Raw genomic sequence first — 12,187 nt, 5'->3', positions numbered from 1 at the left:
CAAGAGTCTTTGCTGACAGTTCTAATATACAACTGCAGTATCATTAACTGATAGAGACTGCTTGGAAGGATCCCTGTGTGGAGCACCTCATCCATTCAGTATCAGGCATGTTTAGTTCAAAATACCCATGAAATAGATGTCTCACAGACTAGTAGGGAGAGGGGGTGTCTTGAACTTGTGGATTTAGGGATCTCTGTCAATTTAGTGGAGGAAATCATTGGAGTGAATTAGTTCACAGAATGTCCAAGAAGAGGACAAGAAGTGTCCTTGAGGAATGTCAGCACTTAGGGGCAGGCAGGAGATTAGGAGCTAGTGAACAGGACCTGGATTGAGCTGTTACAGAGGCCGAAGGAGAACCAAGCAAGGGAACAGTTGTGGACATCAAGAGGGAAAAGCATCTCAAGAAGGACCTTGTGCCCCATGCAAGAGAAAACTGAAAAGACATCATTGGCTTTTGCAGGAGGGTAAGGATGAGCAGGAAGAGAGGAAGTGGAAAGAGCCACTCCACAGACAAGTTCAGCACCAAAGAGAAGATGAGTGGAACAAGCTCCAGGAGTGAACCAAGTCAGGGAAGTTTGAACGTGGAAGTTTCAGCATTTTGTAAACAGAAAGAAAGAACCCAGTAGAAACAAAGTAGTCAGAGCTATAGCAAAGGAAGAAGAAATTTAAAAGATAGAGAGTCCAGGTAGAAGCATACAGCTTTTCCTCAGAGATGTAAACAAAATAGGTGCAAAGAGAAGAAACCATAACATCAGTGGTAAATTCATCCAGCTTCCCCATTTCTCTCAGAAATAGAAGACCAGACATTTGCTCGTGAGAGATTTGCAGCATTAACAGGGAACTTAAGTAAAAGAGTAAAACTTCCCTGGGGAAGCTGACTGACCGTGTGTATTTCCCTTATAGGATCGCTTTTTTCCCATTTGTCTGACTTTGACCTCTTCTCCAGGTATATAACTTTTGCACTATATATGATTCTAATTTAAGCAAATCTAATCTAAAAATTTACAGAATTTTAAAATCAGTGTATGTGGTTATTGCGTTACCAACAGAGCTCTTCTTTCAAAACCAAATCTTTTAAATAGTGCATTCAAATTATGCTAAAGCTTCCAAGATCTTTTCTGCACATCACCTTCCAAGAAAACATCTAATAAATAAAAAGAGGCAAACTGACTGTTAAATCTGATCATTGTCTGCTATGTAGGTCTTTTCTTTCCTACTCTTTTAACGGGTACAGTCCTGTTATACTACAAATGAATCCTCCTTTCTTTGTGCATCCACCGACATAGTGATGATGCCCTAGCATCTGTACATCTCTTATTATATTTCATTTTGCAAAGAATTTCAAGGTACCAAACTGGCTTATTCATCTTGCAGCTTGTGTGCTGCTGCTTTTCCCACCCCCCTGCAAATCCATTAACTATCTTAATGGAACTCTACCTTAAACTTCAAAATATCGGTCAATAGTTGGTGGTTTCTATCACCTGTACTGTGTCAAAGTGTAGATAAGGAGAGGACAAGCAAGGCAAAGGCTTAAGAAGTCTTTTGCAGCATGCCAAGTGACATACATACACACAAGATTGCAGTGTTCTGCCTAGTGCAGAGCCCCATGGGCTTCTTAGCTTTGTTCCTCACAAGACCACATGAAGGAAGTAGGTACCCAGACTGACACTCATTAATATCTCATTATTAAGAAAGTAGGAAGATTGAGCAGAAGAGAATTATTTCAGAGTTCTTTATCAAAGTGAGCTAATTTGCTTTAATAAGTGTTAAGCAGTAATATGGGCATTGCTCTGGGTTTGTTTTTCTTTTTTTGAAATAATAATGAGATGTTGGACAAGATGCTTGTGAAAATACAGGAAAGAATATGACCAGAAGCCCTTCCACTGCATGCTCTGTTGCCTAATCCTTGTAGTGCAATATTAAATATAAAAAGGAAAACTCAATTGTAAAAAATAACAAGCAGTATCCTTCAATGACATCAGAAAACACAAGGTACAATTCTATTGAAATTGTAGCCTTGGTTTTCTTAGCATGTTTCTAAAGCTTTGGGACTCCTTTGCTATTCAGAAAACCTTGTCTTGGGAAGATATTCATAGGTGTCAGTGAGCAAGGCTCATGGCTTTTTGAAGATACTCTTGACAAATGATGAGTGACTGCATAATAAGCAAAGAACTTGTTGCATTTTCATTGAAAGCAAAATATACATATTAAAACGCTTCAAATTTTGTCTTTTAAAACCACAATGATAAAATAGTATGCAAATGAATGAATAATATTTCTCCTAAAAACTTTAAAAATTCAAATCATCGCTTAAGGGCCTAGAGTATGAGCTGGGATTGTCCAGTCGTCATGATTTGCTTGTAAAGACTGCTCCACAATTTTTTTCCAGTCCTCAGTGACAGAAGAGATGGGCTTAGATATCCACAGCCCCTTGACAGAACCCATGACCTTTATCTCATTAGCATTAACTGTGAGTCATTTGAGCTTAGGCCCCAGAACTATTAACTCTTCACTATGTCTTCCACCTGAATCCCTTGCCTCACCTTTACAATCTTGATGTTTTTAGAGGCTGTTTTTAGAAAATGGAGTATTTTGCACATGTTCAGATTCAGGCACCAATCACTTAAGTCAAGATGGAAGTTTGTCACTCAGAGATGGGACTAGGAATGGCCAAATTTTCCTGGCCGAGAGACCAAGAGGTTTGGTTACCATCCTAAATATTATACCACCTACTATTCATCAAATGTTCACACTGAAACCCCGGTAGTAATCCTTGATTCCTCTCTTTCTCTGTTCATGTAATCAGTCAATAAATCTGATTTTATTCTACCCACAAATATATCCTGAAAGTACTGATCAATTCTTTACTACCACTCTGGTCCAAGCAACCATCAACTTCCTTGTGGACAGCTACAGTAGCCTAACTGATCTCCCCGTGTTTATCCTTTCACAGGCTTTTCTCTACCTGGCAGCCAAAAATCATCTTATAAAAACATGCCTCAGATCACTTTTCTCTCCTGCTCAGAAACCACACTGAGATTACATCCAAATTTCTTTCCTGCTCTGCCAGACTGTATGTGATCTGGCCACTGGTCAGCTCCTTCACCTCAGCCTGCATTCACTTCCTTCTCATTCACCTTGATCTTGCTTGTTTCACTTTGAGTATTTTGTACTTGCTATTTTTTTCCTCCTGAAATGGTCTTTTTCCCAGAATTGCTGTTATTTCATCCAAGTGTCTGTCAAATATTACCTCTTCAGACAGCTTGAACTGACTCTTTTAACATGCCCTGCTTTACTTTTCTTGGCACATTTAATACCATGAGACTGTGTGTGTGTGTGTGTGTGTGTGTATATACACATATGTACATATATATACACACATATATATAAAATAAAAACATGTATGTATGTGTATATATACACATGTACTTTTCTGCCTTCCCCACTAGATAATTAATTTCATTGAGTCAAACATTTGGTCTTTTCACCCCTGACTTTAGTGCCTAGAATAGTGTGTACATCACAGGTAATCAATAATTATTAAATTTGTTGGATAGATAGATGGATATTTCCTTAGAGTACATTCTTAGATAGGACTTACTTGGTGAAATGGTATGAATCTCACATGTGTTTCAAAATGGTTATGCTGCTTTACACTTGCATCAACCAGATGCTGCATCTTATCTTCCCCTCTCCTATAATTTTTAAATCTTTGTCAGGTCTCAGTGGTGGAATATGATATCCATTAGTAGTTGTAATTTGTACAACTTGATAAATCAAGACACATTATCAAAAGTAAAAATGCAAAGAAACTTTTATTTCACATAGAGAATCAAAGACCTTCTTTGAGGTGTCCATTAACCCTGCTGAGAAATTAGCCAACAAGTGGAAACTCAAAGAAGAAAACACCTATGCAAATTTTTGCTTGAAATACACTTTTTAAAGGCTATTGTCTTTTGCTTTCCTAGGTTACATGCAAAATTGCAGCCTTAAAGAAACTGAATAAAAACTGACTTATTTGTCTCGTTCTCAGTAAGTTTTGCCTATAATGTGCTATGCGTTGAATGGCATCATTTAACTAAGATATACAAAGATATTACCGTCCATTCACCTTTATTCAGCAATGTCAGGCCTTCAAGAAAGTATTACTGAGATTGAGCATTCTTAGTCTATACTCCCTTAAAACAGAAGAGCAATAAGAAGCTCTGGCTCTGGATTCAAAAGGCTGTAGTTGAATCCATGCTCTACCATGTAGTAATTGAATGAGTTCGAGAAGTTACTTAATCTTTCTAAGCCTTGGTTGTTTTTTTCTTTTTGAACAATTATAGTTATAATACAACATTTAAAGAAAGAAAAGCATACCACTACCTGGAAGATGATTTGTAATATATGTATCAGACAAAGGACTCCTGTTTAGACTGTATAAAAAATTTCTATAAATTGATAAGAAAAAAGCTGAGAATCCACTTTTTTAAAAAATTAAGCAAAAAATTTGACCATTCACTTCATGAAATAAGTATACAATTAGCCTGTAAAATATGCGAAGTTGTTCCATATCATTAGTCATTATGGAAAGAGAGATTAAAACCACAAGAGGGTGCCACCACTCATCCATCAGAATGGCTAAATCAAAAAGACTAACAATCCTGATACTATGTGTTAGAAAGTATGTGGAACAATCAGAATTCTCATATGTTGCTGGTAGGAATACAAATCAATACTACCATTTTGGAAAACTCTTCAGAATCTACCAAAGAGATATAGATATAAATGAGTATTTATGTCTACCAAACATGTATATTTATAGTAGCATTACTTAAAACAGCCAAAAAATTGGAAACATTTCAAATGTTCATCAGCGGTAAAATAGAAAAATTGAGGCATAGCCATACAATGAATACTATCCAGCCATTAGGAAAAATACAAACTTCTCTATGCAATGAAATGGATGAATCCCATAGACATAATGTTGAGTGAAAGAAGATAGACACAAAAGTATATATATTGGGTGATTCTATTTATAGGAAGTTCAAAAATAGGCAAAACTGATCCAAGTGATAGAGATGAGAATGGTGGTTATCTTTGGGGGACAGGAGGTATCAACTGAGGGGATTCAAGGGAGCCTTCTAGGGTGGTGGGAACATTCTATATATCTTACATGTCGATATCTTATATCTTCTATATATCTTACATTGTATGTTTATACAAATGCATACATTTGTATAAATTCATTAAACTTTTTGTACCTCATAGTATATCTCAATACTAAAGAAATAAAATGATACAGATAGTAACAATATCTACCTCATTAGAGTATATGAAAAATAAACAAGAAAATGAATATAAGTTCTTACAATACTAATTAGTCTATAGTGAGTATTCAATTAGTGTTAGCTATTAATTTGTAATTATTATTGCTGCTTTTACTATCACTCTTAGATATAACTGCCTGGAGCAGCCAATTTTTTGTCCTACATAAAAGCAAACATCTTGAAATAAGGACTGAACCTCTGAATTAGCTCCAATCTACTAAGCAATACTCATGGTGTATAAAAGAAAAGCTTATTATTATAATAAGGTTTACTTCGTTTTTAGTGTAAAAAAGTTAACTCCCAAAAATGCATTTAGTTTAAGAGTTTTGTTCCTTTTTAGTATGATTTTTTTTAAATTACTTTGAAACACAAATCATCACTAATCTTCTAAAAAATATTCAGCCCCCTTAGTAGAAAAAGAACTACAAATCAGATTGACAATGAGATAGTGTATTACATCTGTCAGATTGGCAAGAACAATGGATGATTAGACTGGTAAAGGTACAGGGAAGCCAGCAATCTCTTACAAAGCTCCAAGAGTGTTAATTTGTATAACCATCTGGAGGACAGAAATTTGGCAGTTGTGCATCACATGCTCAAAAATATTAAAAAAAAATTAAATTAAATTAAAAAAAAAAAAGGAGTTCCCGTCGTGGCGCAGTGGTTAACGAATCCGACTAGGAACCGTGAGGTTGCGGGTTCGATCCCTGCCCTTGCTCAGTGGGTTAACGATCTGGCGTTGTCGTGAGCTGTGGTGTAGGTTGCAGACGCGGCTCAGATCCCGCGTTGCTGTGGCTCTGGCATAGGCTGGCAGCTACAGCTCCGATTAGACCCCTAGCCTGGGAAACTCCATATGCCGCGGGAGCGGCCCAAGAAATGGCAAAAAGACAAAAAAAAAAAAAAAAGTTCACACTCTTTGTCCCAGCAGTTCCTCCTCAAAGTTTAGGTCCTGAGGAAACTGTCAGACAAGTATACAGAGATGTCTGTACACAGTGCTGTTTATATAAATGATTTATTGAATATATGATTCAGTGGAGTACAATTATGATTGCCTATACACTCTGTTGAATCTTCCTTTCTCACTCCTCAAAGACATTGTCAGATCTCAGAAAGTCTGGTCTTATTTGAAACTTTAGGCTCTCATCCAATTGAACACCCCTTTCCTCCTGGCTCAGGAAGGTATTACGTGCTCTTTCTTTCTTCCCCCATCATATCATTTTTGATTCTTTGATTCTTGCTCTTTCCAAGTTAGGGATAGGAGAAGTAATTGGGGATGAGGGGGGCAAATGTTTTTGTACTTAAGGACAATCATTGACACTTTCTGAATGGTAGGTGTCCAGATACTTCTCAAGGACTATGTGTAAGGTTTTCATGTGGTTCTCCCAATCCTTCCTCAATCCTCACCACCAGAGGTCCACTCCCCAGATTCTTGCTGCCAGGATCCTGGTGAGCAGCCTTCTTGTGTTCATACCAGTAACATGGCTCAAGCCTGGCCACCTTTCAGGAGGTCCCATTGACCCCCCCCCCAAAAAAAACCCATTTAGGGGCGTTCCCATTGTGGCTCAGCAGAAACGGAATCGACCAGTATCCATGAAGATGTGGGTTGGATCCCTAGCATCGCTGTGAGTTGTGGTATAGGTTGCAGATGTGGCTCAGATCCCATGTTGCTGTGACTGTGCCTTAGGCCAGAAGCTGCAGTTCTGATTAGGCCACCAGCCTAGGGACTTCCATATGCTGCAGGTGCAGTCCTAAAAAAAAAAAAAAAAAAAAAAAAAAAATCAGCCATACCAAACTTAGATGGCAGGTTCTTGACCCTTCCCAACCCCACTCTCTCCAGCCTTCCTTTCCTCTACCTCACTTGATCTGAGGGGCAATCACTAAGGCCTGAGGCTGTCTGACTGGGGAATGAAATACCAATGCCCCTTCTTATATACCCTTCTAGCTTTACTCATTTGACTGATTCAGAAGATGCCAACCAGGCCAGAAACTTGCAAGGCCAGTGAGTCCTCCAGTCCTTACATAGTCCAAGAAGGAGGGTGATAGGGTGTCGGTAGCAGGATAAGGTCTGCTACCTCTTATACGCTACTGGTATGTGTCTGAGGTTCTTTGGGGACTTTCTCTTAGATGCTGAGATACTTGATATCAATTACTTTCAGTCTGAGGTTGTGAGCTTCATTCTGAGGCACTAGAAGTCCCACTCAGTATCTTTTTAATGTTAGTAAAAGTGCAAACTGAAATAACCTAAATATTTGTTGAATAAATTATAGTAGCTCCATATAAGTAAATATCATTTGGTATTATAAATCATGATCCAGTTTATTAACATAGAAATATATTCTTGAATTATTGCTAAGTGACACATGTTAGTTACAGAATATTTTATTTGTCTATTCATATATACTATCATGTGTAAAATAGTGTGGAATAATAGATATCAAAACATAATTATTCCAGGTCAAGGATCAATTAGCAGACTACTAGTACCTGCAGACTAAATCTAGCCTATTGCCTATTTTTGTAAATAAAGTTTATTGAATCACATGTGCAGGTGGCTGCTTTCCTGCCATGATAACAAAGTTTAACACAAATTTGAAAGAGACTGTATGGCCTACAAAGGCAACTATATGTACCATCTGGTGCTTTACAGAAAAAAGTTTGCTGGCTTTTATTTTAGATGATAAAATCACAATGATTTTAATTTTTTAAAATGTTTGTCTGACTTAATTTCTACATCAAGCATAAATTTATTGTATAAAATATGCGTCTGTTATTAAATCATTGAAACCTGATTAGAAAAAACTTCTTATATGTAACATTAAAGAGTAAATTCATAAGTGGAATCAAAATTCAATTATAGCTTCCAAAGTTCTACTTCAAAATAAGATCTGTGTTGTTGTTAGAATATTATTTTAATTGTTTTTAAAATTGAAACCTATAAATGGACATGACTCTTCTAGTTGCCAACAGAATTGGTTTCTGAAAGCTTCTTTCAGACTTCTGGCATGTTCTTTTCATCTTCTGTGTTAGCATATTAGTCTTTTGAGGGTGTATCTAGTAAAATTGCTAAGCTGGAAGAATAGGTAGGTTAATTTGAGTAAAATGTTTGGAGTAAAAAATAAAGGTGACACATAAATATTGAAGATTGATTTCCTTCACATGGTTTATCAGCTGGATATGAAAACAACTCCAAAAAGAGAGGTTTTCAAAATGTTTAGAGCTTTAGAAATAAGTGGGTCAAAGCGGGACCTCCCAAGAAGGCTTCTTTAAAGAATTAATTCACTTGGATGCATAAATTATGGATATTTGTTACAAAGGGCAATTCGGGTGTAGCTTAGCAAATTTTGTTTCAAAATCCTGTAGGATAAAACCTTAAAAAGGTGTTTGAGTAATCAGGAAATAATTAAGACCATCAGAAGACCTGCTAATTAACATTAGGTGAGGGAATACTTGAAAATGGAATTCATATTAACCAGAAGTTCCAGATGACATGCATCTTTATTAAAAGAAACAGAGGTAAACAGTACATTAATTAAACTTTCAAATACACAAAATAAGAAGGCTTTAAAAATGCCAGTAAGGAAAGAGAAATCATATAAGGGATCTTGATAAAAATACTAAGTAATTAAAATGAGAAATAATAAAGTTAGCTTTTGATGCTTATAAGTTTACCCATTCAGAAAGAATGCCACAATTTTAATAAATGATCGTATCAGGGACTTTCCTGATTTTAGGATGTGTCTTATTGACGAGCTGGTATCAATCCAATGGCAGATTTCCCTGAATATGATGGAGCTGTTTACACACTTCCAAACTCAAAATATGTCCCAAATATTCTCAAAGATTAAGACTTCGGCCTATCAATGGCATAAAAACCAAAACATAATTTATCTAAATGTTAAATCATGAAAATGTTAAACACTCCATACCTCTTAATATATTTTAAAAGGAAAACAGCTACCCTTAGTATCTACTTTAATAGTTTTAAGGTATCCTCTGCCTTCTGACTCAGTCCATCTTTATAATAATATCTCCGATTACACCTGTTTGTTATCCTCTGTGCTCTCCTACCAGGTATTTGCCAGCAGACCCCACGATTTCTAACACCTAAGCATTTCCTCACATTTCCACTTTTAACCATTCACTTTCCACTCCTTTTCGCTCCATTGTATACTTGCCTAAATCTGATCTTCAAAACCCAGACAAAATGCTCCTTCCTTTATGAAACATGTCTCTTTCTTCCCAACCAGAAGTAATTACTTCCCACTCCATGCTCTCAGGCCTCTTGCCAGTTTCTGTCATAAATTAGAGACCTCTGAATTACTATCTCCTTTCTGCTACCAAGCTGTTACTTCCTTAAAGTCTGCACCTACTTTATTTACTAGTCTCTTCAGTGTCTAGCACATTGTCAGTGATTAGCCTATGATTAACACGCGTTTGTTAATGAATAAATGACCTCTTTTGAAAAGGAGATATAAAAAAGCAATATGCTCGCTTTTTTTAAAGAAATAGGGACATAGAGAAATTTTGTCCATCTTCTCAATGTAACCTGAATGAGATGATTGTTTAAGGGAAAAGTGCTTTTTGTTTTCTCTTTAGGGCCTCACTTGTGGCATATGGAAGCTCCCAAGGCTAGGGGTCAAATTGGAGCTGCAGCTACTGGCCTACATACACCACAGCCACGGCAATGCAGGATTTGAGCCAGATATGCGACCTATACCACAGCTCATGGCAATGCCAGATCCCCAGCCCACAGAGCAAGGCCAGAGATCGAACCCCCATCCTCATGGATACTAGTCGGGATTTGTTTCTGCTGCACCACAGCAGGAATTCCCCAAATGCACTTTAAAACTAGACTATAATTGTAAAACAAAGCAACAATTTTTTCACATCTCCAGGTGACTATTGCTGACTTTTACAATATTAATGCCATATGAAGTCCTCCCTTTTGTGCAGGAAGATTAATACCTTACATGGTGATTGGTTAGAGGAAATATCATGCCTATTTAGGCTACCTACTAATCTGTGAGACATGATTTAATATTGATGAGACTCGGTTTCCACAACTTTAAGGTAGGAATAATCATTGTCAGCCTTACCTTTTTCACGAATTTGTTGTAAAAGAAAAAAGATAATGTAAATGATAACACTTTGTAAATTATAAAGGTCTATATAAAAGTAAGAGTATGTGAGGGAGATCAACATAAGTGACATTAATCATAGTAATACGAACAAAAGAATGAGTGAGCAAATGATTAAAACAGGTTAGACTCTTTGGTCAAATTTATATAAAGTATCTTATGAAATGCTTGAAGCAAGGAAGGATTTTGCTATGCAATAACTTAAGCTCCCGTCACAGGAAACTGAGTAATTCCATAGGGGCAAATGTTAAGATTACTGAATTATATCACTGTTTTGTGAGTTCTATAAAATTGTAAATTCAATCTGAGAGATGCTTCTAGATAAGAGAGTTCCAGGCCTGAAATAATCTTCAATCTAATTTACTTACTATAACCATTTAGGAAGAATGATTTTATTTCCGTCTCTCATACTATTGAGGTCAGTTTAGTAAAAGTCTAAGATCTTTTATTTCATACTGCATGGCATCCTGAAGTTTTAATAAACTGCTGAAAAAGAGTAAAGATTGTGGAAACCAAGGATAAAAAGGAGTCTGAGTATTCATTTATTCCAAACACCACCCAGACCTGGAATTCATCTATAGAATCCCTGCTGTCTAGTTCTGACCTGGATGGATCCAACTCAGAAGTAGGGTTGGAAATCAACTGCTGAATCCTAAATCAATTAAGTTGAAATATGGTCTCCCATCATTTTTGATGTGTGTGAAAGCATTGGTTGCTCTATATGCAAAAGAGACACAGTGCCCATTACTGTCCCCCTAGCCCTTCCTCCCCTCTTGGTCATCCAGGCCCATGGTCCATGGTCCATGATTCCAAATTGGCTAGGGCGATTAACAAATAAATTTTCAGTTTTAATTCCCTTTCTGTCTTAATGAGAGTTTATCACCATATCTATAGACATTTTCTAAGAGCACAGGCCCTGCTAGGACTAAACTTGTGATGGATTTTGCAGTTGTCTTAGAAGTTCCAGCTTCTTTCCCAAAGGAGTCACTGAACAGAGCCTGTCTTGAATAGCAAATGAACCCCAAAGTGTTAGATTCTATTAAAGTCACTCTGACCCCTCTTATAGCCTGCACATGGGCCTTGAGGATTATAAGCACTTAGTAGCTACATGATCAAAATGCCAAGATGTCTGTAAATGATTTGGCTAATCCTCATATTGTGCTTATGCTCCGTGTCATTATTTAAAACCTAGGATTCAGACTGGCAGTAATTAATAAATATAATGAATGGAATCTTTGTCTTATATTTTGGATAAAATGCATTGTCATTCAAAGAGCAGCAAAAACTAAACTAATCATAACCAAAATTAACCATGTTTCTTCCCTCCACTCTGCCCTACAGCCCAAGCTTAAAATTTTAACTTGGTATAAGAATTGAATTTCAATTTTAAATTCATGTCATAATTAAAACACAAGTAGTCAGGAGTTCCGATTATGGTTCAGCAGTTAACGAACCCGACTAGTATCCGTGTGGACGAGGGTTTGATCTCTGGCCTCAGTCGGTGGGTTAGGGATCTGGCGTTGCTATGAGCTGTGGTGTAGGCTGGCAGCTACAGTTCTGATTCGACCCCTAGCCTGGGAACCTCCATATGCCATGGGTGCGGCCCTGAAAAAAAAAAAAAAAAAAAGCAAGTAGTCAGGAAGTGGTGCAGTGGTGCAGTGGTTAGCGGTTAAAGATCCAGCATTGTCTCTACTGTGACTTGGGTCACTGCTGAGGTGCAGGTTTGAGCCCCAGTCT

The 12,187-nt window shown here is 37.1% G+C and overlaps 1 protein-coding gene across 19 annotated transcripts in view; it reads left to right on the top strand.

The window, feature by feature from the left end:
• The window catches only part of ZNF385B (zinc finger protein 385B), a 332,296-nt gene that overhangs the window by 302,138 nt on the left and 17,971 nt on the right, over nt 1-12,187 (top strand). The window lies entirely within an intron of this gene.

The sequence above is a fragment of the Sus scrofa genome, chromosome 15 (assembly GCF_054392235.1).
Source record: "Sus scrofa isolate SSC_HxYL_T2T_F1_AM1 chromosome 15, Sscrofa_HxYL_maternal_Yorkshire_Landrace_v2.0, whole genome shotgun sequence".
Taxonomy (NCBI): Eukaryota; Metazoa; Chordata; class Mammalia; order Artiodactyla; family Suidae; genus Sus; species Sus scrofa.
This window is presented reverse-complemented; position numbering and strand designations above follow the sequence as displayed.